This window comes from Carcharhinus amblyrhynchos, chromosome 27, assembly GCF_965287045.1.
Source record: "Carcharhinus amblyrhynchos chromosome 27, sCarAmb.v2.hapA, whole genome shotgun sequence".
NCBI classification, from domain to species: Eukaryota; Metazoa; Chordata; class Chondrichthyes; order Carcharhiniformes; family Carcharhinidae; genus Carcharhinus; species Carcharhinus amblyrhynchos.
This window is the reverse complement of record NC_137350.1, coordinates 10,503,896-10,530,743: the sequence shown is the minus strand read 5'-3', so window position 1 is coordinate 10,530,743 and position 26,848 is coordinate 10,503,896. Positions and strand designations below refer to the sequence as shown.

The 26,848-nt window shown below is 45.7% G+C and overlaps 1 protein-coding gene across 2 annotated transcripts in view; it reads left to right on the top strand.

Annotated features, from left to right (window-relative positions):
- Positions 1-26,848, top strand: part of LOC145359080 (rho GTPase-activating protein 27-like) — a 205,005-nt gene that overhangs the window by 55,618 nt on the left and 122,539 nt on the right. The window lies entirely within an intron of this gene.

The window sequence follows — 26,848 nt, the reverse complement described above, 5'->3', positions numbered from 1 at the left end:
TTTAATTTTATTTGTCAGTTTGTTCCCTGTTTCTGTGCTCTGATCCCCAGTCTTGTCTCTCCTGGCAATCAATGCCACAGAGATTTGCTTTGACTTTGAGCTTCAGACGATATTAGTTGGTTACTTTGCATTTGTTGAAAATTCCCAATCGGACTGTCTTACTTGAGTACGTTGTAGAATTTGAAGACCTTTATTTTATCACCGCACACAGACTGCTCAATGCGTGGAATTAATTCAAGATGCAGCAAAGGTTCACCTGTGAGAAAAGAGATGCTGCATTGAGTGTGGCTTTAGGATCTCGCTAAAAAAGATGATTTAAGATGGGGCGAATCACCTTCTCGTTCGTTGTTGTCTCGGAGTCTAAGTCATAGAGCAATATAGAAACAGAAACAGGCCCTTCAGCCCAACCGGTCAATGCCAACCATGTTGCCCTCCCAGCGTTCGGCCCATATTCCTCTAATCCCTTCCCATCCTTATACTTACCCAATTGCTCCTTAAATATTGCCATTGTACTTATCTCAGCCACTTCCTCTGGCAGCTCATTCCATTTACACACCACTCTGTGTGAAGAAGTTGCCCCTTGGGTACCTTTTTTAAAGCTTTCCCCTCTCACCTTAAATATATGCCCTCTGGTTTTAAATTTGCCTGCCCTGGGAAAAAGACTATGTACTTTCATCCTATCTATGCTCCTCAGAATTTTTTACACCTCAATAGGATTACCGCTCATTCTCTTATGCTCCAAGGATTAAAGCCCTAGCCTGGCCAGTCTTTCCCTATAACTCAGGCCCGCTTGTCCTGACGACACCCTCGTAAATCTCCTTTGCACTCTTGCCAGTTTATCAATGTCTTTCCTAGGACAGGGTGACCAAAACTGAACATAATACTCAAATCTTGTGATTTTGGAAAACAAAATCCAGTTTAAAATTGAACCATTGACAAAGGGTTAATAATTGTGGATACTTAACATACATTTTTAGAACTACTTCAAGGTGACTCATCTATTTAGGACTTGCGTGGGACACATCTGGGGCACAATGTGAGACGCATATACTTATCTGCCTCTTTGGAATGGATACCAAACATCTGTCGTCTTGATTGAGATAGATAGACATATTCCTGTCAAACTGAGACTGGTACACAGGTAGCTGTTCACGTACAGCTACCTATCAGGGACAGGTGAGAAAAGTGTTGATTGTTTCTGTCTGCAAGATGTGTTATCTTCAGTAAAGCCGATAAGAACCAGGTGAGGCCACAATGCAAAACCACTTCAAGCAGCTGTGGAATTGCCTCGAGACAGCTTTCTGTCAGAAGTTTCCATGGTTGCACAGGGTTCACAAGGGAAAGGGTTGTATAAGCTTATTGAAGTAGCAGGTTCAGTAGGCAAAATGACCCTTTCTCTTTCTATGGGGCGGTATTTTCTGGTCGTGCCTAGTAATCCAGAGAGCCAGGGTAATCTCTGGGAATCCAAGTTCAAATCCCACCATGGCAGATAGTGAATTTGCAATTTAATAAAAATCTGGAAAAAAAAAGTCTAATGAATCATAGAATCCTTAGAGCAGAAGGAGGCCATCTGACCTGCATTAACAACAATCCCACCCAGGCCCTCTGCCCACAACCCCCCACTCTCTAATCCCCCTGACGTTAAAGGGGAATTTAATATGTCAATCCACCTAATCCACACATCTTTGGATTGTGGGAGGAAAGCAAAGCACCCAGAGGAAACCTACGCTGACACAGGGAGAACGTGCAAACAGACAGCTACCCAAGCTGGGAATTGAACCTGGGTCCATGGCACCATGAAGCAGCAATGCTAACCACTGTGCCACCATGCTGCCCAAAAAACCTAATGATGACCATGAAACCATTGTCAATTGTTGCAAAAACCCATCTGGCTCAGTAATGCCCTTTAGGGAAGGAAATTGTCCTTACCTGGCTACATGTGGCTCCAGATCCATTGCAATGTGATTGGAGCTAAAATATCCTCAGGGATGGCAATCAATGCTGACTTCCCCAGCGATGCCCACAACCCTTGAACCAATCTTTATTAAAAAAAGATCCTGTCCTGCCCGCAATGATTCCCACGATGGACGGCACTGGAAAATTTACCCCATGTATCTTTTAAAATCTGCTTTTGTGTTCATCCAGTGACAGGGGGACAACAGCACAACAAAAGTCAGGGAAGCTGTTTTTGACTGAATCAGTGGCAACACATCTCCTGTAGAGTGTAGACTCTAATTCTCATCTTCAAGAAGATTGGTCCTGCAGAGGATGTAGTGCAGATTAATCCGAATGACAGTTGGGGGCTGTGGGGGAGGTTAATTATGAAGACAGGGTTGCTTCATGTTCAAAGGGTTGAGAGATGATTTGGTTGATGGCATGGATTAAAAAAAGGAATTCTTTCCTCTGTGGGTAGGATTGCCAACTCTCCAGGATTGGTCTGGAATCTGCAGGAATTGAAGATCTATCTCTAGCTCGCTGCTCTGTGCCATCCTGGACAAAAATCATTGAGCCATTGAAAAAATGCTAGGTTTACAAAACAATGTCTTTGAACATTTTTCCCTACCACAGGGCGGCACGGTAGCACAGTGGTTAGCACTGCTGCTTCACAGTTCCAGGGACCTGGGTTCGATTCCTGGCTCAGGTCACTGTCTGTGTGGAGTTTGCACATTCTCCTCGTGTCTGCGTGGGTTTCCTCCGGGTGCTCTGGTTTCCTCCCACAGTCCAAAGGTGTGCAGGTTAGGTTGATTGGCCATGCTAAAATTGCCTCTTAGTGTCCCTAGATGGTTAGGTTAGAGGGATTAGCAGGTAATAATGTGTAGGGATATGGGGGTAAGGCCTGTGTATTGTGGTCATTGCAGACTTGATGGGCCGAAGGGCCTCTTTCTGCATTGTAGGGTTCTGTGATTCACCTAAAAATATTTAAAATAAGGGAAAGAACGATGTTTGGCTAACAGTCAAGCATCATCCAATTAGGTAATGGGTTGTTTTGCTTTCCAATTTGTTCAAGAAGTCACAAGGATAGATGTGTTGGCCAACTAATGGCTGGCATGTGAAGCTGAGTCATGTAAGGAATCATCCAGGAGTACATTGAATTACAGCTCGCAACCCACTGAGTGGAACTTGGCACTCTTCTCTAATGAATCATAGAATTCCTAGTGCAGAAGGAGGCCATTTGGCCATTGAGCCTGCACTGACAACAATCCCACCCCAGGCCCCCTCACTGCAACCCCACACATGCATCCCTCTAATCCTTCTGACATTAAGGGGGGATTTAACATGGCCAATCCACCTAACCTACACATCTTTGGATTGAGGGAGGAAAGCGGAGCATCCAGAGGAAATCTACGCTGACACAGGGAGAACGTGCAAACTCCGCACAGACAGCCACCCAAGCCGAGAATCGAACCTGGGTCCATGGTGCTGTGAAGCAGCAGTGCTAACCACTGTGCCACCGTGCTGCCCAAAAATCTAATGATGACCATCAAACCATTGTCGCAAAAACCCATCTGGCTCACTAATGTCCTTTAGGAAAGGAAATTGTCCTTACCTGGCCTGGTCTACATGCGGCTCCAGATCCACAGCAATGTGGCTGAAGCTAAAATACCCTCAGGGATGGCAGTGGTTTCATGATCATCATTAGAGGTGAGAAAACTGGCATGTAGCTCTCCAGTTGCACAGCCGAGTTTTCTCTTCAAATTCTTCAGCATAGAAGATCTGGAGATGTGTTTTTTGCTGTCACGCTGGCAGGGTGGGGCCTAAGGGCACCCCGAATACTCCCCACCCCCATAGATATGGGGACCTCCCCTCCTCCACGAGCTCTGGGGCAACTCCCCACCCACACGAATAAGGGGAACCACTTCCCATGGAGAAGAGAAACACCCCTCGCCCCCACAACAACTGGGCAATCCTACCCCCAAACATAAGGGGATCCCTCACAATGGACCTCCCCAGAGGGCCTGCCCCAGACGCTGTCTTCAGGCACTGCCAAGGTGGCATTGTCAGTATGGGGTCAGTACCAGGCCATGTCTCTCTCCTCCAGGGGCTGTGCTCTGATGGGTTTCCTTTGAAAAACCCGAACTTGTCAATCTGTTGTAAACCTCGCTGACGCGACGTCACACTGACGAGAGGGGTGTTATTTATTGGGAGGTGCCGGGAGGAGAACATACAGTGGGGAAACCTTTAAGTGTATCGTAATTTATTGAAATTAATTTAAGTCAGGTTCCCAGAGGAATCTCATCGCCCCACTGGCAAGGGGCTGCATGAATCTCAATGAGATCCCGTGTTCTCGCAAGACTTTCCGCCGTGTTGCCATTTTCACTGGCATTGCATAGCAGTAGAAAAGTGTCCGCTCTGTGTGAGGGGACTGAGTAGACACTGTTCAAATCTGTGGATGCTGGGGGTCAATTGGAGCTTTTGAAACCACCATTGATAGATTTCTGTTAGCTGGAGGTGGCAAGGAACATGAAATTTGATGGGTAAAAGGTAGGGAGGTGCAATTAAGATGGAGTGGTTTCACTCACTTCCTAATGATGTCACTTACTCCAGCCCCAGAACTCTGAAAACTTTGGATGGGATTCTCCAGACCCCCCGCACTCTGATTTCCGGTGGTGGAGGCGACTCACCATTGGCCCTCCGATGGGATCTTCAGGTCCTGCTGATGCCTACAGCGTTTTGCATGGCTGTCCCGTCCTGCCACCTGCTGCAGCAGGGGCCGCCTTCGGTGGGCCTGGAAGATCCCGCCAGCGGGGAAGAGCCAGGAAATCTCGCCCTCCATATTTCTGTAACTCTAACCCCTTGTGCAACCCACTTCCATCAGTCCATGATGGGCAGCTGGGATTTCCAGTGTCTTGGTTGTAAGCCCTGGAGTTGTCATGAAACCTCACCACCTTTCTCATCTCAATTCAGACATTGCTTAGAACCTAATTCTTTGACCAAGTTTTTTTGGTCATCTATCCTAATGTCTCCTTCTTTAGCTCTGTCCCAGTTTCAATCTATTTATGATTCTGTGAAGTTTGATACAAATTCTTTACTACTGAGAGGTGTCATCAAGAATTCACTTCACAGGTCGGTGTCAGGGAACAGTCTTATTCACTCCATACTCTAATCTATGACTGCCCCCTTTAGACAGTTCTTGGGCAGATCACCCCACACCCAGGCTCATCTGCCTCATTCCCTTAAAGGGGCTATGCCCTCACATTTGGAACCATGAAGGTGCTTTATAAGCACAAGATTTTGTTGTGATCATATTGGCATCTACATGCACACTCCATGTAGCCCTGGGTACCTTTTGAATGTTAATTAATACAGAGCTCCTAGGGCTATTGGTTAGAGACACACAGTAGCCAAGCAATCATGGTCAGTCTGTGTGTGAGTGCTGTATGCTCTAAACTGCCTGGAAACATGCCTGGGGGTCTGGAATTAAACACGAAGGGCTGGATTTTCACAGAATCTGGAGACTCCATAGCTCTAAAAATGGCAATTGAGATTGGATTCTGGGATTCCTGATGCCCCCAATTTTTAGCAGCACCGTGTAGGGCTTCAGGCTAGTGTGGGTTATGAACCTGCACCCTGATTTGGCTCACTCCACTGTGGGAGTCTTCAAGCCCTTGGCAATTATCATGGAGCTTTTTGGGAGCCAAGGTCTATGGCCTCTGAGGTGACGTGAACTGCATGAGGGAACTATTTGAAAGATGTGTTCAATGCTTTTTTTCCTCATACCTTCATGCTAACCTGTGCCCTTCTACCCACTTCCCATGGCTGCTCATAACCCCCATGCCAAACTATGACTCTCAATTATCCCCCCCTCCCCCTGCCACCATGGCTGTTCCTACCCACCATGCTAAGTTATGCACTTCTGCCCAGCCACCCCATTGGCCTCACATAACCTCCAGGCCAACCTATGGCACTTCCATGCCCATTCACCCATTCATGCTTAATTCATAAAAATTCCCTTTATTAAAACCCAATAAAACTGTCAATTACCTAAGTTATTTAAAATATCAATTGCAGAAACTTCAACCACTTGGAAGCTCTTTTTCCTGTGTAAATAAATTTCTATGGTTAGAAATCATAGAAACCCTACGGTACAGAAAGAGGCCATGTGGCCCATCGAGTCTGCACTGACCACAATCCCACCCAGGTCCTACCCCCATATCCATACACATTTATCCACAATCCCAGGACACCAAGGGGCAATTTTAGCATGGCCAATCAACCTAACCCGCACATCTTTAGACTGTTGGAGGAATCCGAAGCACCCGGAGGAAACCCATGCAGACAAGAGGAGAATGTGCAAACTCCACATAGACAGTGACCCAAGCCAGGAATTGAACCCAGGTCCCTGGTGCTGTGAAGCAGCAGTCCAAACCACTGTGCTACCGTGTCGTTTGGTTCATAAAGAAGAACTGTTAATTGAGCAGTGTTCTCCAAGGGTATAGCTGTTTCAACAGAGTAATGGAGGACTGGGCTTTCAGCCAAGAATGCATAACATGGCTTGGACTGAATCTACATTGGGTGATTGGGTATGGATGTACCATAGATTGGCGTGGAGGTTATGTGAGGCCATGGGAGTGGGTGGAGGGCCATAACTTGATATGGAAGGTATGACAGGGTCATGGGGGTAGGTGTGAGGAACATAACTTGACATGGAAGAAGCGAAGGGTCATGGAGATAGGCGCAAGGGGCATAACTTCCCTTGGAGGATATGGGGGCCAGTACATGGGTGGGAAGCATGGGTGGGAAGCATGGGGTGGCATGGATGGGCATGGGGAGTGTGAGTGGGGAATGAGGGCTCAGGGCTAGAGGGCTATTTTTGTTTTATAGATTTTATTGTAACTATGATCAAGCTGCAAGGTGGGTTTTTTAAACAGCCTACCTCAGCACCCGGCAATCCTTGTGGCAGCCCCTGAGCTCTTACCAAGAGGAGTAGGCGTAATTCCAACATGCACTTGTGCCTCCGAAATGAAAAGGCCATCTTTCCAGGCACTTTCTCCCAAGATGGACAGGTGGAGCAAGGAAATCTCCCAACTCCCGCTACCCACCTTGAAGATGAAAATCCAGCCGAGGGATTTAAATGTGCATTTAGGCAATTCTTTCCAAAAAATCGAGCAGAAATATGAAAGTTTTTTCATATAAGGGATGACACGGTTAGCACTGCTGCCTCACAGCACCAGGGACCCAGGTTTCATTCCCGGCCTGGGGTGACCATCTGTGTGGAGTTTACTAGTATTCCATGTGTCTGCGTGGGTTTCCTCTGAGTGCTCCAGTTTCCTCCCACAGTCTGAAGATGTAACAGTTTGATGGATTGGCCATGCTAAAATGCCTTAGTGTTCCAAGATGTGTAGGTAAGAGGGATTGGTGGGGTAAATACATGGGGTTACGGGGATAGGGTCTGGTGGAATTCTTGTGGGTGTGGCCTGGATGGGTCAAATGGCCTCCTCCTACACTGTAAGGATTCTATGACAATTCTTATGTTTTTGCACCTGCCTTATTTTAAGTTACACCAGAACAGGTGGTATTTATTGATGGAAAGTAATGAATTGTTGGCGTACCGTCTCCAGACTTAACTGCACAAGTTTTTCCATTTCCACATCACCTGCCCAATATTTTAAATAAACATAGGAATACTTTAATGGAAGAAACAATAAAAACTGGGAAAAAAAACTGAACTGGTCCAAACTGGTCTTGTATACCTTCAAATGGAACACTGGTGAAAGCTGGGAATAAGAATATTGGCCTGAATTGTTTTTTTCCCTACTGGGCTATTTAACCTTCAGCCTTGGCTCACTGGTAGTACACTTACCTTAGAGCACAGTGTTTGCAGGTTCAAGTCCCAAGCTTGAACATAAAATCTAAACTGATGCTTTAGTGGGGCACTGAAGAAATCTTGTATTGTTGGAGGTCCTGCCTTTTGATAGGAGGTGGTACAATGGTTAGCACTGCTGCATCACAGTACAAGGGACCCAGGTTCAATTCCCAGCTTGGGTCACTGCCTGTGCAGAGTTTGCACATTCTCCCTGTGTCTGCGTGGATTTCCTCCCACAGTCCAAAGATGTGCGGTTTAGGTGGATTGGCCAGGCTAAATTGCCCCCTAGTGTAGCAGTGTAAATATATTAGATTACAGGGATAAAGCCTGGGTGAGATTGTTGTCGCTGCAGGCTCAGTGATTCTATAAGTTTAACTCCAGAATGTTAAGCACATAATCCAGGCTGACATTTGAGTGCAGACTGGGGGATGCTGCCCTGTCAATGCCTGTCTTTCAGATGAGATGTTAACTCGAGGGCTTGTCTCACCTCATAGGGAAATGTTAAAAAAAAGTCTTTCGTCAAGAAATAGCAGGCCAGATCACCTCAGTGCCCCATTGTTCAACTGCTGTCACTTTGTATTTTTTTTAACAAGTTTTCAGGTAATATGGTAGATATTCTTATAAATTCAGTGTTAATAGTCCATCATCTTAGTGAACCTGTGTCCCTATAATCTGGAGTGAACTCTTACAATGAGGATGTTATAAAGTTTGTTTTGTAACATGCACTGGCTACTGTCATCAGACAGGTAGCACGGTGGCGCCATGGTTAGCGCTCCTGCGCACAGTGCCAGGACCCAGGTTCAGTTTGGTTCCCAACCTGGGTCGTTGTCTGTGTGGAGTTTGCACGTTCTCTCCGTGTCTGCGTGGGTTTCCTCCGGGTGCTCCGGTTTCCTCCTACAGTCCAAAGGTGTGCTGGTTAGGGTGCATTGGCCATGCTAAATTCTCCCTCAGTGTTACCTGAACAGGCGCCAGAGTGGGATGACTGGGGGATTTTCACAGTAACTTCATTGTAGTGTTAATGTAGGCCTACTTATGAAACTAATAAATAAACTTTAAATTGAGTCCCCGACTGCTCACTTAAGTGGACATAAAGTCCTATGTCACTAATTCGAAGAAGAGCAAGAGAGCTCTCCCTGCTGTCCAAGCTAGTATTCATCCATCATCCAGCGTCACCAACTGTCACAGGATTGTATTTCCAATAATGCAACTACACTTTGTTGACTGTAAGAGGCGCCATCTCAATGCCATTCAAAAGAAGGACATCATTCTCAAAAGGACCTGGAAGTGCAGTTTGAGTTGCTCCACTAGGGGATGCCATTGTGTGAGGTAGAGATCCTCCTGAGGCAGTGAGGCCTCTCCTGGTGAGTGAGGCCTTCCCTGTGGCTGCTGTTTAAACAGCAAGTGGGCCTTGGCCTGTGGTTTCCACTGAAAATTAGATTATACTCACAATGCCAAAACTCAAGAATAAGTCTCAAAATCTTCACAGACTAAAAGATAGAGCTTGACTAAAGCATCACAACCCTTGACCTTTGAGGTTGGGAGTCTTGCAGACACCTGTTTTCCATAGGTATTTTAAGCACTTATGTAAGGTCTTCCCTTCTGGTGTTTTTTCCATTTGTAAAGATATCTTTGCAAGGTCATTTCAGAGATGGGCCAAGCAATGGCAAATAGATTTTAATATAAACAAGTGCGAGGTTATCCATTTCGGATTTTGAAAAAAGGACAGGTCAGGGTATTTTTTTTAGAAGTTAAATTCGGTGGATGTCCAATGAGACTTGAGGGTTTCAGCTGCATAACTGCTTAAAATGCCATGAATAGGTGCATAAAATAGTCAAGATGGCCAAAGGAATGCATCCTATACACCAGAAAGGGGCTGGAGTATACGCTGGTAGAGGTTATGGTGTAGTTCATAGATCATAGAATCTTACAATGAAGAGGGAGGCTATTTGGCCCATTAAGTCTGTACCGACCACCATTCCACCCAGGACCTCTCCTCATAACCCCATGTATTTACCCTAGCTAATTCCCCCTGACACTAAGGGGCAATTTAGCATTGTCAATGCACTTAACTCGTACATCTTTGGACTGTGGGAGGAAACCGCAGTGCCTGGAGGAAACCCACATGGGGCAAATGTGCAGACTCCACACAGACAATGGCCCAAGCCAGGAATTGAACCCAGCAGTGCCATCATGCCGGCCAGTTGTAGCAAACCTTATTTCGACCCCACTTAGAATACTGTGAGCTGGTATGGGCAGCACACCTTCGGAGAGCTGTTTTGGCCTTGGAGGGAGTTGATCACAGGTTTACAAGAATGCTACCTAAACTTCAGGGGTTAAGTTACGAGGAGAGAGAGGCCATTATTCTCTCGAATTCAGAAGGTTGAGGGGTGATTGCATAGAAATCTACAAAATATTTACAGGGAAGGACAAGATGGATGAGAATAAACTCCTTGCACTAGTTAGAGGCTCGAGAACCAGGGCCCTTAACCTTAAAATTAGGGTAGGATAATGGGCCTGGATAAGATGCTCTGTCAGTGAAGATTCGATGGGCCGAATGGCCACCTCCTGCATTGTAGAGATTCTACGGTTCACACTCCAGGAGGGTTTTACTGCCAATGGGATGCTAACATGTTGAACAGAGCTCTAATTTCACTGGGAAGAGTCAACAGGACTACAGGTGTGCAGTGAAAGGATTGTCAGATGTGTCTGATTAATGAGTGCACATTCTTTTTGTGTTTCTGGATTTCGCTCATCCATTATCAGGTTGTCTCCAAAGTAAACACCAAGGAAAAACAGCCTTGTTTGGTTTTCAAAGTGCCACATACATCCTTGTACTGAAAGCTTATTCACTGAGTCAGAGATCCATGCCCTCGGAGAATCGTGCCCTGGAAAATTCCCAAAACGGGCTGTCAGTCAGGAATTTCAGACTTCTGTGAATGATCAAAGTAAGGAATTTGGCAGAAAGCAACTCTTCCATTGCATTAAAAAAAGACTTTGTAAACCAATGATTGGGTGGAATGGTGCCACACCTCAGAAACTGGGAAAGGCAAGTTCATTGCCTGAGTTCCTAGAATCATTGAACAGGGTTTTTGAGAATTCATTTAGAGGATGTAGGTGTAGCCAGCACTTATTTTACATTTTACACGACAACGCAGAATCGCGGAGCAGAAACTGATAGCCAAGTTCCGCACACATGAGGACAGCCTCAACCGGGATCTTGGGTTCATGTCACACTATCTGTAACCCCTACGACTTGTATGGGCTTGCAAAATCTCACCATCTGTCTTGTCTGGAGACAATACACGTCCGTTTAACCTGTGCTTAACCCTCTCTCCACTCACATTGTTTGTACCTTTTAAGACTTGATTACCTGTAAAGACTCGCATTCCAACCATTATTTTGTAAATTGAGTTTGTGTCTGTATATGCCCTGCTTGTGAACAGAACTCCTCACTCACATGATGAAGGAGCGAGACTCTGAAAGCTTGTGCTGCCAAATTAAAGTCCTGCTGGACTTTAATCTGGCGCTATGAGACTTCTTACAGCATTTATTGACCATCCCTAACTGCCTGACGGCAGCTGAGAGTCAATCAAATTGCTGTGTCTCTGGAGTCACACGTAGGCCAGACCAGGTAAGGATGGCAGATTTCCTTCCCTCAAGGACATGAGTGAACCGATGGGTTATTGGGCTTATGCTGGCACTGACAGTTCTCCAGATAGAGCTATGCTATTAGTCTCAATAGTCCATCACTCAGGTTGAATTCACCCTCAAATCTGAAGGATATTATGAAAATGTTAGCTGATCTTGCACTGCAGCAGCTGGGATGCTACAGCTAACCTCCCTTGGGGAGTAATGACACTTTCTTGCTTCTTACTGAGTAATGCTAAAAATGACCACTGGGTTGATTAGGCTGAGGGTGAGATGGCATTGCTTTGGCCATCACCAATAATCTCCCATAGTTGAATAGACTGTCACAGTCTCATCTTGCACACGAACAACAGCTGGTTGGGTGAGACATGGGACGCACTGCCTCTGGAACCACGTATGGGGCATCAGGACAGAAAAAAATTAGCTCCTAATTTTCATGTTCAGATTTTTCAAATTGGATGGTCGTGACCTGTAGATGGTTCATGAGATGTTGGAAAAGGGTCGCCAGGTAAAATCTCGCTGCCCGACAAACTGATCCAATTTGAAAAGAAAAAAATGGGGGATGTTCTATGACCCTGTTTAAAAAAAATCACAGGATTTTCTGTGATCCTGTTTTTCTTAAAAAAAAATGGGATTTTCACTGTGCAGAGTCTGCACATTCTCCCCATGTCTGCGTGGGTTTCTCTCACACTCCAAAGATGTGTGGGTTGGCCGCGCTAAATTGCCCTTTAGTGTCAGGGGGACTAGTTAAGGTAAATACATGGGGTTATGGGGATAGGGCCTGGGTGGGATTGTAGTCGATGCAGACTCAATGGGCTGAATGGCCTCCTCCTGATATGTAGGATTCTGTGATTCTTCTGTTTAAAAATAAAATGCAGGATGTTGTGTGATCCTGTTTTTAAAAAAAAAGTTGGATTTTCTGTGATCCTCTTCCAAACAAATGTGGGATATTCTATTTATAGTGCTCATTTTGTAGAAAGTGCTATGACAATGAGAACCTCTCAGAGGATGACAGCCAACCTAAGGACTTTTGACGTGGAGGAAAAGCTTAGTATCACCTGATACAATTCAAGTTGCATGCATTTTATGAAAGGAAACGATGATAAGAATTTGGAGAGAGGTGTACTTTTAAATGTACAGTAAATCCCATTTAAATTGCAACTGTGGCAGCAATACCAAAGCTTGGCTGGTCAGGGAATCTGCCCGAGTATCCAATTTTTCACTGTGAAGGCAAGTTATAACTTCAGAATTTGACGAGTATCGTCATTACCTCACAATCCAACTCATTATTTCCCTTGTGCGCATAAAAATAATTTGCTGTTGAAACAATTTCAAAATGAGATGCGGTCTGAAAAGCGTTGAGATGTTTTGATTAAATTATAGCTGTATGCAAGGAAGAATAATTGACACATTAACCACAGGCTTCAATGGATACGGCAACATGTAGCTACTGATGTGACATATTCCTTCTACCAGGGAGCTTCACTGATGGACTGAAAATATATAGGGATGATTGGCAACTGCCCAACTAAGTTTCCACCGAAAAGCAGCACCTTGAGGCGGTGAGCTCTGCATTCCAAAGATGCATCTTAAACGGGGAATCTGTCACAAATAAACAGCACTGAACTTTCTGTGGATGGCAGGTGCATAGTAAATGAGCACACTGTCTGACTTCAGACGCTTATTTTGACTGTATACGTCGACGAGAGAAATTTGCAAAATACTGACGGCAGCTTCCTTTGGATCGGAATATAGTTCGGATAAATTGGAAAATGAATCTGGAACAGACCCCCCCCCCCCCGATGTTTAATATACTATATAATGCTAGTATGAGGTGGACAGATCGTATTTCGTTGCACGTCCTATGTGATGTGTGTCTCGAGCGACCCTCATTTGGTAAAAGTGGGTCATTGGAAATTAAGTTTGTGAAACATTGATATAATGGATACTAGCTAAATCGCTATGGATGTGGCATAGAAGGTATGGGGATAGTTTGGGGGGCATGGAAATAGCATGGTAGTTGGTGGGGAATGAGAACTAAAGGGCCGACTAGCTTTTTGTACAAATGGCCTGAGTCTCAGAGGAACAAGACTCTCTTCTAATCCGGCTGTTCAGCACTCACCCACCCCTGTAGCCACCTTCAGTAAATGCCTGGCCCTGTGTTCTCTGGTTCTTGTCCCTCCAGCCAGGGTAAACAACTTTGCAGCATTTACCCTGTCAAGCCCTTGAAAAATGTTATGCGTGGCACAGTGGTTAACACTGCTGCTTCACAGTGCCAAAGACCCGTGTTCAATTTCGACCTTGGGTCACAGTCTGCGTGGAGTTTGCACGTTCTCTCCATGTTTGCGTAGGTTTCCTCTGGGTGCTCTGGTTTCCTCCCATACTCCAAAGATGTACAGGTTAGGTTGATTGGCCATACCTTAGTCAGAGATATTAGCAGGGTAAATACATGGGGTTACGTGGATAGGGCCTGGGTGGGTCAGTGCAGATTCAATGGGCCAAGTGACTTTGTTCTGCACTGTAGAGATTCAATGATTCAAGAGATTCCCCCTCATTCTCCTAAATTCCAGAGAATATTGGGCCATTTTCCTCAACATCTTCTCCCAGCAGAATCCTCTTAGTCCAGGAATAAATCAAATGAACCTTTACTGCATTGCCAGATGAATCCTGTTTGGTGTTGTGATGATTGTCAGTGTCCCTAAGAGCAGTCACAGGGTTAAACTCTGCTGGTGTTGCGTTACAGTACATGGACTGGCCAAGCACATTTTGAGACCAACGAGAGTTCCTTGTGAGATTTCACTCGCCCTATTTCTCGTGAAATGTTTACGTCATGTTTTATCATGAAGGAGCAGTCAAGGTGTCGTTAATATCCCCGTAGGAACGGGGTGAGGCAGCGGGCTAGAGATTGGTCTCGGACCAAGGACTGTCATTCAGTCTCCAGTTCCACTTGACATGAAGCCTCAGTTCCCAGTTGCCATGCTGGTTGCAGCGAATTGAAGCCATTGCTTAGCGGTCTCACAGAATGAGCTTGTGGGTAATGTGGCTATCACACTTGTGTATTGGAAATGTTAGAACTCAGATGTACTGCTGGACCAAAGTGGAGGCTTTATTCTGCACCTCACTGTGGCAGACCTCAACTGCCCTGAGATGATTGACACACCCAGAGAATTTGGGCTGAGATACTGTGTAACTAAGTAAAGGATGGTGGAAGCAACTCTCACATTGATGGAAAGGCAAAAATTGTGTGGCTGGGGAGTTAGAGCAAGGGAGAATGCCCAATTGTATACAGTTCTTTGAGCAAGAAGGTCAAAGCAAGATTGGCTGAATAGCCCAATTCTCTAATTCCATTCATCCTTTTTAAGCACAATGGGCTGAATCTTACGATATTTTAGCAAAATGGGTGGCACGGTAGCACGGTGGTTAGCACTGCTGCTTCACAGCTCCAGGAACCTGGGTTCGATTCCCGGCTCGGGCCACTGTCTGTATGGAGTTTGCACATTCCCCTCGTGTCTGCATGGGTTTCCTCCGGGTGCTCCGGTTTCCTCCCACAGTCCAAAGATGTGTGGGTTAGGTTGATTGGCCATGCTAAAATTGCCCCTTAGTGTCTTGGGATGTGTAGGTTATAGGGATTAGCGGGTAAATGTATAGGGATATGGGGGTAGGGCCTGGGTGGGATTGTGGTTGGTGTAGACTCGATGGGCCGAAGGGCCTGTTTCTGCACTGTAGGGTTCTATGTTCTATGTCAGATCTGGTGAGAAAACTGACGTGGAACTGTCCAGCTCCACTGGCCAATTTTCTCTCCGGGATCTTGTCTCTATAACTGCAAAAAAAAATAAAGTGGGCAGGGTTTGCGCCATCACTGTGGTAAAGTGGGGATTCAGAGCTGGGAACTGGTTCTACTGAAGTTGGTGCCAACCTGTGCCAGGGTGCACTGCCATGGCACTGCTTGGTTGTGTCCCTCCCCGCCCCCCAGGGGCTATACTGACCTTTGTGCCACAGAGGGAACTTCCTGTCAGGTTCATGACTGGGTGAATCTGTTGTCAACCTTGCCCACGTGTATGGGAATCTCATAAGGCGGTGGGGGGGGGGCCTGGTAAGGGGGTGTTTAGTTACATTTAAAGCTTCTGAAATGTGTTATGGCCATCAACCCTAATTACATCGCTGGCGAGGCGGGACAAAAATCGGACATTGCAATCTCACCGGTGATTCTTGCAATTTCTGGGTTCCGCCAGATCTTGGGTCCCCACCAGCTATCTCACAGATGGCTCAAGGTCCCAGCAGATATTTCAGCTCCAGCTACAACAGTGACCTGGGGAGGCAATGACATAGTGGTGTTGTTTCTTGAGGCATGCTTTGGAAACATTCCTGGCATTCACCCTGTGAATGGTGCAAAGTATTTTTTATTGACTTCTTCAAGAGCCACAGTAAAGCAATTATATCGATGTGTTTTGATCTGGGCTGTGTGCGCACGTGTTTCTCTTATTACTGTGTCTGAAACACAGGAATGTAACTGACCAATTCAAACAATTTAGATTGTGTGTTGCCTGAGCAACCAGCAGTAAGCTTGTTGTGTTGCGGTGCTTTTTACTTCAGGGGTATAGTATCTGAAGAAGTTGTTACTTGGGGCAACACCTGGTTTACACAACAACAGGAGCCAGCGACTCAGATAATCAGCCCAATCAGTTCAGTTGCATTGTGGCTATCTGCATCTCAGTTCCATTTATTTACAAGTGTACACACCCTACTCTGAACAAACACCAGCGTACAGCAATAATATTAAAGCAACATTGCAAAACCCAAAAGCAGAACCTTTATGACTTGATTCAAAGAATTCTCACACAGGGTGACAGTGGTTAGCGCTGCTGCCTCACAGTGCCAGGGACCTGGGTTCGGTTTCCTCCCACAGTCTGTAAAATGTGCTGGTTAAGTGCGTTGGTCGTACTAAAGTCTCCCCCAGTGTACCCGAACAGGCGCCGGAGTATGGCAACTCGGGGATTTTCACAGTGACTTCGTTGCAGTGTTAATGTAAAATACTGGTGGCACTAATGGAAAAAAAAATACAAAAAAAACTTTGAGGGAGATTAATTTAAACAGCCCTGATTTTTCCTCTCACCACCCATCTGTAAACAGGAAGGTGTTCCGATTTTGATTTCCCTCTTTACAAATGGTGGCATATTTCCCAACCTCTCAGTTGTGGATCCAGTTTCTATTAACAACTCCACAGCAAGTTTGAGATTGGATAAATTGGTTGAATCACACTCACTCAAACCTGAGGGGAGGGTGGTTTTGCAATGCAGTCTCTATTTTCACTTACACAATAAAAAGAGGGCAATTGAGAAAGAAAGGAAAATAATAACACAAGATTAAGAATTATTGTTTCACATGAGTCCGGAGTCTAGAATCCATGTCTAGTAGCGTAATCTTTCACAGAGTTGGCAGGTTGAAGACTGATGCTGGATAATTCATAAGATGACTTTCACAGTGCAATGAGCATGTAGAGAGAACCAGTCTTGTAGGCACTGGTACAGAATTTCGAGCGTGGAAGGGAAACAGGCATTTAAATCTGGAATGAGCTTTGGTTGGGAGCTGTTGCTTTCTCAATGGAAAATGGCAGTCTGCTTTGTAGCTCCACAAAGCAATTTTACCAATTCCACAAGCTTGATCTGGGAAGGATGGGGGAGGGGCTGGTCATGTAACTTCACCCTCTCCACTTTGGATTGGACAAAGAATGTATATCTCTTAGCCTGGATTTTTCAGCTGGTTAATGTCTCCACCAATAGTAATGTCAAAAGAAGTTTCAGGCTCCCTTGTCTTGTCAGGCTGGCTGTCCAGGCCTGGCCTTTGAACAGTAAGTAGTCTCTCAACGCAGGTTAAAGTCCAACAAGTTTATTTGGTGGCACGAGAGCTTTCGGAGCGCCGTTCCTTCATTAGGTGAGTGAAGAGTCCTATTCACAAACAGGACAAATATAAACACAAACTCAGTTACAAGATAATGGTTGGAATGCGAGTCTGAACAGGTAATCAAGTATTTACAGACAATGAGAGTGGAGGGAGGGTTAAGCACAAGTTAAAGAGGTTTGGATTGTCTCCAGCCAGGACAGTTAGTCAGATTTTGCAAGCCCAGGCAAGTCATTAGGGTTACAGATAGTGTGGCATGAACCCAAAATCCTGGTTGAGGCCGTCCTTGTGCGTGCAGAACTTGGCCATCAGTTTCAGCTCATTGATTCTGTATGGTCGTGTGTCATGAAGGCCGCCTTGGAGAATGCTTACCTGAAGATCAGAGGCCAAATGGCCATGACTGCTGACGTGTTGCCCGACAGGAAGGGAACACGCCTGTCCAATGGTTGTTGAGCAGACTTTAACCTGGTGTTGTGAGACTGTTTACTGCGTCTACCCCCCAGTCCAACACTGGCAGGTCCACATCATAGTCTTTAAAATGTAAATGGACTTTGTATAATTCCCTTGGGTTTGATCTGTGTAGTTACAGGGATCATTAGCATCTCTACAGAAATAATGAGATCTTGGCAGTCAAATTATGCACAGCAAGATCCCAGAAACTGCAATGGGATGTTGAACATATAATCTGGTCTTGTGCTGTTTGTTAAGGGATGAGTATTGACCGGAATATCAGAGAGAGCTTCCCCATTCTTCTTCAAAATAGTTCCATAGGATTTTTTACATCTATCTGTGAGAGCAAACAAAAATAAAACCAGAAAGTGCTGGAAATACTCAGCATCTGTGGAGAAGTAAATAGAAGAGTTAGCCGGAATTTTACCGGGCGCGTTTGCCTGAGGCTCGTAAGATTGCACCTGATGCCAATGCCATTCTGTGAGCCTCGTCAACCCCAAAATCGGTGTGCCAGTTAAATCAGGGCCTTAATATTTCGAGTTGAAAATAGCTTTCCTTCAGAATTGAGCAGGGCTTCAGTTTAACATCTTGTGCCATCACCAACAGTGTGGCTTCCCGTCCACTGGAGTGTCAGCCTAGATTTCTATGCTCAGGTCTCTGGTGAGGGACTGATGAAGCCATAATCCGTTACCGTGGCCAATCAAACTAACCTGCACATCTTTGGAGTGTGGGAAGAAACCAGAGCACCCAGAGGAAACCCACGCAGACACAGGGAGAATGTGCAGGCTCTACACAGTGACAGTGACCAGAGGCCGAATTGAACCTGGGTCTCTGGTCCTGTGAGGCAGCAGTATTAACCACTGTGCTGCCGGTTGCAGATCTTCTGGCAGCTAGTCAGGCCTATCCTTGACTGGCAGATTTTACCACATTGAGTTCAGATGAAGATATATTCACTGCTGGGGGGAAGTTGAATCCAAACTTCTCATTTTCTCTTGCATGCTGGCTCTTCGGTGAGTCTCAAAGACGTCCCAGTGTGGCATTTCCAGGCATTACGAGCTAGTTTGTGCAATCTCTAACTTAACCCTTGAAGTCCAGGTATTATTCCAGTAAATCAATGCTGCACTCATACCAAGGCCTTATATCCTTGCTAATTGGTGGTGGGTCAATTGTTACTTTTAAAATTGAGGATGAAAATAATTTGCAACTAACAAAAATTGAAGGAATAGGGAGTAAAGGCAATTTAAATGGAGTTAGGTGTGGTGCCCAGAACTGTTCACTGTATATCCAAGTGTTCTAAGGGCTTTGTGTAACTCTAGAATGACCCACTTGCATTCTATTCCTTTAGATATAAAGGTCAGCATTCCATTGGCCTTTCTGCTTACATTCTGTATCTGTTCATGGCATTTGACGACCTGTATATCTGTATATAACTACATGTTGTTATGTAGGCAGTTTTGTTGTTTCTCTTCCCTTACTCAGTGGCACACTAAGGCGCTTTTATCCATTTCCATAGCTAGTAATTCCAGCAACAGATCACTAGTCTGTCACCAGAGGCTTATCGATTGAGCATTTTGCATCAAAAAATGGCTGACCAGGAATCTTTTCCACTCTTTTCTCTTGCCTCTGTGAACTTTGCTGCGCACGTATCCATGGACAGTATCAGCCCTCCGCAACCCTTCCCACATAGTCACTTTCCAATCGTGAACTGGGACAGAGAGTGTTAGGAGGCTGTTTCACCTTGAGGTCACCACAGTTGGGGAATGACAGAAGGGCTACCACTGGCTGATATACCTCTCTCCAGCCAAGGAATGCCTGATGCCATCTACAGTGGGGTAGCACAGTGGTTAGCACTGCTGCCTCGCAGCACCAGGGACCCGGGTTCAATTCTGGCCTCAGATCACTGTCTGTGTGGAGTTTGCACATTCTCCCTGTGTCTGTGTGGGTTTCCTCCAGGTGCTCCAGTTTCCTCCCACAGTCCAAAGATGAGCGGGTTAGGTTGTTTGGCCATGCTAAATTGATCCTAGTGTCAGGGGGACTAACAGGATAAAAATGTGGGATTATGGAAATACAGCCTGGGTGGGATTGTGGTCGGTGAACATTCGATGGGCTGAATGGCCCCCTTCTACACTGTAGAATTCTATGATACAGTGCCTTAACTACTGCCGTTCCAATTCTCTTTCCACACCTAGTGGTGCACCAAGACAAATCTTTGTTTCCGTAACTAGTTATTCCTGGAACAAGTCGCTAGTGACTGGTCCGTCACCTAAATTACTGCCAAGGCTCAGTTTAATTAAAGGCAAAATACTGCGGATGCTGGAATCTGAAATAAAATCAGAAAATGCTGGAAAATCTCAGCAGGACTGATATAGCATCTGTTTGAAATGTTGGCTCTATTCTGTCTCCACAGATGCTGTAAAAAGTCTGACAACACCAGGTTTTAGTTGTCGATATGCGCAATCTTCTTGGAGATCCTCTCCACTTGGATCCGGCAGTTTGCGGTGTCGATAGTAGTCATGATGTGGGTATGCCGGTGTTGGACTGGCGTAAACACAGTAAAAAGTTATCGACACTGCAAACTGCCGGATCCAAGTGGAGAGGATCTCCAAGAAGATTGCGCGTATCGACAACTAAAACCTGGTGTTGTCAGACTTTTTACTGTGTTTACGCCAGTCCAACGCCGGCATACCCACATCATGTCCACAGATGCTGTCAGACCTGCTGAGATTTTCCAGCATTTTGAGTTTAATTAGCTGCACATGGATCAAGGACTGAGCCTGAGGCCTACTGGTATTATGGACTCCTGTCACACTGGCCTCTTCCTTTACACTTTTCCCTGCAGGGGAGATGGTAGGCAATTGTATGAAGTCTGACTCAAGGTCTTCATAGCTTCCCAATGCAGAAGGAGGCCATTTGGCCCATCGGACCTGCATTGACCACAACCCCACCCAGACCCTTTTCCAATAACCCACTGCATTTACCCTAGCTGGTCACTAAGGGGTAATTTAGCATGGCCAATCCATCTAACCCGCACATCATGTGTGTACAATTAGGTAATGTGGAGTATAAGGAACTTAAATCTGTCAGAAACAAGTATATTTATGTTTCTTAGCAACCAATGACACACATAATGAGTAAAGGATATCTGGGATGTATGGGATAGGAAAATAATTCTTAGATGAGTGAATACCTCCAAGCGAAACAGGCTTGGGTGGTGCCTGGCAATACACGATCACTATGTGTGCACTGCATTCCTGAACTGCTTATGGTGCCAGCGAGGCTTGGAAACATCTAGCTGTATCTGTGCTGTCAGTTCAGGGTGTGTACTGTCACACCCCAGAGCACAACCTCCCTCCCGAGCAGCCTGCAGTATTTCGCCAGAGGTCATGGTCAAAGCCAGCATCTCCAGCCTGACACAACTTTACGGAAGAGGCACGGGATGTGTCACCACAGGGTGCAGCTGAGAAAGTGTTACGTCTGCTGCAGTCCACGGGCGGAGTTTAACAGCCCCTCCTACTGTCAGGATTTTATCAATGGACTTTTGAACGGTTAGCTGCATTCTCCCACCCCCTCCCTGCCACAGCAGGGCTGCCCTATGGGTCAAGTCCAGGTTCGGTAATGTACCATTGAAATAAGCATTTTAAACGTCCTAAATTTAGGGTCCTTGAATATTGACATACGAAGTATTAGATAATGAATATTTAACATGTCCCTGTCTAGCCTCATTTTTGCCTTTGTTTTAAAATAGGTTAGTACATCAATGAGAGAATGTAAGCATTTTAAGTTGCAGTACCTAGCATTTGAACACTAATGCTCACAGTCTAATTTTAACATACCAGCAAAATGCGAAATAAAGGAGTTAAAATAGAATACATACTGAAAAACAGAACGATGCATTAAAGAGTCAAAACCCGAGTGAAGGGCCAAAGGTGCTGGCCTGGGTCTCATGGGACAAAACGCCTCATTTGTATAAAATGGGCAATGATTAGGCTGACAACCAATAATGTGGCAATGCAGTGAGCAGGAGAGGGATTGTACCCCGGGGGCAAGTGAGGGGGATTGTGTCTCGGGTGGGGGGGGGGGGGGGAGGAAGTGAGGGGATTGTGTCCCGGGTTGGGGGGGGGGGGGAGGTAGGAAGTGAGGGGATTGTGTCCCGGGGTGGGGGGTGGGGTTACAGAGAGGGGGATTGAGCCCCGATGTTGGGGGGGGGGGGAGTTGCAGAGAGGGGGATTGTGCCCCGAGGTTGGGGGTGGGGGGGGGGTTGCAGAGAGGGGGATTGTGCCCTGAGGTTGGGGGGGGGGGAGTTGCAGAGAGGGGCATTGTGCCCCGGGGTTGGGGGTGGGGGGGGGAGTTGCAGAGAGGGGGATTGTGCCCCGAGGTTGGTGGGGGGGGAGGGGGGGGGTTGCACAGAGGGGGATTGTGCCCCGAGGTTGGGGGTGGGGGGGGGTTGCAGAGAGGGGGATTGTGCCCCGAGGTTGGTGGGGGGGGAGGGGGGGGGTTGCAGAGAGGGGGATTGTGCCCCGAGGTTGGTGGGGGGGGGGGGTTGCAGAGAGGGGGATTGTGCCCCGGGGTTGGGGGGGGGGGGGTTGCAGAGAGGGGGATTGTGCCCCGGGGTTGGGAGTGAGGGGGATTGTGCCTGGAGAAATATTCCCGGGAAGTGAGGGATAAAAATTATTTACCTTTTTGTTGTTGAGGACGAAGGGACTGCAATGTCCATCATATTGAGAAATATCTGTGAAACACTAGCTTGGGATAGTTGATCGTATTTTAGATCTACCCTCCTGCTGCTTGATCACATTTGCATTAAATCGCATGAGGACAAACTTGTTGCCAAATGAACTGATCGATTAGGAGGGAAATCTTGCAGGTTGTTTATTGCTCCTTACTCCTTCCTCCATGAAGAAATCAAAATGAATTACATGGTCACATTTAACCATCTTTGACGCTGATTCTCATTTCCTTACCATTAAACTAATCCATTAAAAGCAACAAGTGCACCACTTAATGAATCCCATTCATTTCAGTCACATTGCATTTTTAAAACAGTTACATGAGCTGCATTCATTCATACAAATCACACGCGTGTCAAAGAATGTAGACAGCGTGGTGAGTAACCCCAGCAGGGGGGTTAACAATAGAGGAAGATCACTGTAGCTCATAACCTGGTTATTGTTGTTATTTGTGAACATGAGTGTAATCAATGGGAAATGAAGGGCAATATTTATCCTCACTAATTGACTCCAAAAACCAAGGGGAATTAGTTTTGTAGACCAGTTTGCCTTGATACCCAACGCACACATACAAATGTCAAACCCACAGACTGCAGATAAATACCAACTCTATGATAAAGTAAACTGCCCTCAGATGTATGGTCCTTTTCTATTGTCCCATCTATCTGATCTCTACTATGTAAAAACCGCAGCTACTTTTATGCTGAATGTAAAGTGTTAGTAACAGAGGGGACAACAGCAAATGCCGCCTTTTTCAATGAGTTCATAGAACCCTACAGTGCAGAAAGAGGCCCTTCGGCCCATTGAGTCTGCACTGACCACAATCCCACCCAGGCCCTACCCCCATATCCCTACATGTTATACCCACTAAGCCCTCTAACCTACATATCCCTGGACACTAAGGCACAATTTCTTAGCATGGCCATTCAACCTAACCCGCACATCTTTGGACTGTGGGAGGAAACTGGAGTACCCAGAGGAAACCCAAGCAGACACAAGGAGAATGTGCAAACTCCACACAGACAGTGGCCCAAGCCGGGAATCGAACCCAGGACCCTGGGTTTGAGTTATACATGTGTTCATTGTGTCTGCTCCATGGTCTAAGGCGTGGAACCAATGTCCCTGAATATGAGCAAATGCCATCTCTGCTTTCCTAGTGAAGAGTGACCTGTCCAAAATAGGCTTCCAATCTGTTGTGAGGGGTGGCAGTGGTTACACTGCTTCCTCACAGCGCCAGGGACCTGGGTTCAATTCCGGCCTTGGATGACTGTCTGGTCGGAGTTTGCACATTCCCCCTGCATCTGCATGGGTTTCCTTCGGGTGCTCCAGCTTCTTCCCACTGTCCAAAGATGTGCAGGTTAGGTGGATTGGCCATGGTGAGTGTGTGAGGTTACAGGGATAGGATGGGGGAGGTGGATATGGATAAGATGCTCTGTTTGGAGAGTCAGTGCAGTCTTAATGAGCTGAATGGCCTCCTTCTGCACTGCAGGGATTCTATGGTTCTAGGGTGATGGAAAAAATGAGCAGCATTCCTTGATACTTGAGAATAAGAACTTATTAACCAGTGAGAGCACACTTCAGATGTTCTCTGGGGCTCGGACCACAGAAACAAGGTGCTGATCGCTACATTTAAGAACATAGGTCCCACGGAATATGGAAAGACAAAGCAACTCAAGTTTACGCCTTTCGTTATCCGTGCCAGATCATCCACCATTGTCTCCGCCCAACCTGTTTAATCACTCCAGAGAAAGTTCTCTGTTGCTTCTTAATCCCTGAAGATACTTTTCAAAATATTCATCCATCCTCAAGTACTTTGCATCGTCTGCCAGTCTCCATTCACAAAAATCCAAGGTTTTTCAATCCCAGCACTAAAGAGTCAATTGTATCTGACAGAAAATACAATCATTTTAATCCTATATTTAACCGTCACAAGTTTAGACCTTTATCCTGAGAGAAAGTGAGTTGACTTGAGTTATCCTGGGCTTTATAGGCATGGAATACATAGACAAGGAATCACTAGTGAACAATTATTAAACACTTGCTTGGCCTCAACTGGAGCATAGTGTCCAATTCTGGGCACCATATGTAAGGAAGGATATGAAGCTTCAGCGCAGAAACAATTTACAGGAATGGTTCCCAGGGTAAGGCACTTGAGGACAGATTGGAGATGTGAATGATTCTCCTTGGAATTCGAGAGGAAATTTGGTGTTTGAATTTCATAAAGGGTCAAGACAGAGTGGATAGAGAAGAACCATTCCATCTGGCAGAGAATCATTGGACACGGAATTCAGAGGATTGGCAAAAGAACCAAAGGCAGCAGGAGGAATAACTTATTTCACAATGAATGGCTAGGGACTGAATGATACTGCCTAAGAGTGTGATAGAGACAGATCCCATCCTGATTTTCAAAAGCACCTTTTGAAATAAATGGAATTGCAGAGCCAAATGGCTGGGGTCTGGGACTGGCTGTTGAAGTGGGCTGGTGCACACTTGACAGGGTGAATGGCATCCTTCTGTCCTGTAACCAGTTAATGATTGTATGAAATCAGATTCCCATTCACCAGAAACTGAACTGAACTAGCCACATAAATACTGTATGGCTATAAGAGCTGGTCAAAGGCTTGGAATCATGTGGTGAATAACTCACCTTCTCGCTCTCCAAAGCCTGTCCACCATCTACAAGGCACAGGTCAGGAGTGTGATGGAATACTCCCCGCTTGTCTTAATGAGTGCAGCTCCAACGAGAAGCTTGACACCATCCAGGTCAAAACAGGCCCATTCAATCAACACCCCTTCCACTAACGTAAGCATTGACTGCCTCTCCCACTGAGACACTGTGGCAGCAGTGTGCACCATATACAAGACGCACTGCAACAATTCACCAAACCTCCTTCAACAGCACATTGTAAATCCATGACTTGAACCAGCTAGGTGGTGGCTGATGGGCACTCCATTCTGTTGCAACTCCCCCGTGGAACTGATTGGAGTGCCCTATCAGTTCTCTAATTGCCACTGAACCCCCCCCCCCGACTTTGGACTGACAAAATCCTCCTTTTTACACCGTTAAATTTCTGCTGCTGATGGGTAATGATCACTTTTGTGAGTCAGAGATAATTTGAGATGCGTAATGAGAAAATGAACATTGTGTCACAACAAATGTGCCTGTCAGTAACTCAATGGAAAGTTCACAGGAAACAGCTTTACTTGGATGCTTCCTAGTTCTGCTTAATGTCTGGATCTCTGGAGAGCAGCAGGATATCCTCCTCTGTTAGTGAACCTTTTTAAAAAGAAAATGCACTGGGTTAATAAGATTTTCAGTCGGGCTTTCTAACCACCACTTGAAGTAGAAGTTAATAAAATGAAAGGTAACTTCTCATTTCATTACTTTTCCAGAACTTGCATGCATAAAAGAAAATAATGTACAAAATATATTGTGCTTTATTGGTAATGATTTGAAATAGGCTTACAGTGGAGGTTGCTCTCTCTTCATTTCAATGAAAGTGATAATCTAGAGAATTGCTATTCTTCTTATTTAAGGTTTATCTACTCAGGTGGTTGAACTGATAAAGCTGAGGTGGTGGCATAGTGGTATTGTCACTGGGCTAGTAATCCAGAGATCAGGATGACCCTCTGGGGAACCAGGTTCAAATACCACCATCGCAGATGGTAGAATTTGTATTCAATAAAAAATATGGAATTCAAAGTCTTACGGGCGACTACAGAACCATTGTTGATGATCTTGTTGGCTAATGCCCTTTAGGGAAGGAAATCTGCTGCCCTTATCTGGTCTGGCCTACCTCTGACTCTGGACCCACAGCAGTGTGGGTTGGCTCTTAACTACCCTCTGAAATGGTTCATACTCTTTGAAAGTGGAGTCTCAGATGGACAGGATGGTGAATAAGGTATTCAGCATGCTTGGTTTCATTGGTCAGAACATGAGTTGGCATGTCTTGTTGAAGTTGTACAAGACATTAAGGCCACATTTGGAATACTGTGTACATTCTGATCACCCGATTAGAGAGAGGATATTACTAAATTAGAAAGAGTGCAGAAAAGATTAACTGGGATGCTACCGGGACTTGATGGTTTGAATTATAAGGAGAGGCTGGATAGACTAGGCCTTTTTTCCCTTGGAGCATTGGAGGCTTGGGGTTGATCTTGGAGGTCTATAAAATACTGAGGGGCATAGATAAGGTAGATAGTCAACATCTTTTCCCAAAGGTAGGAAAGTCTAAAATTAGAGGGCATAGGCTTAAGGTGAGAGGGGAGAGATTCAAAAGGGTCCAGAGGGGAAATTCTTTCACATACTGAAAGAATTGCC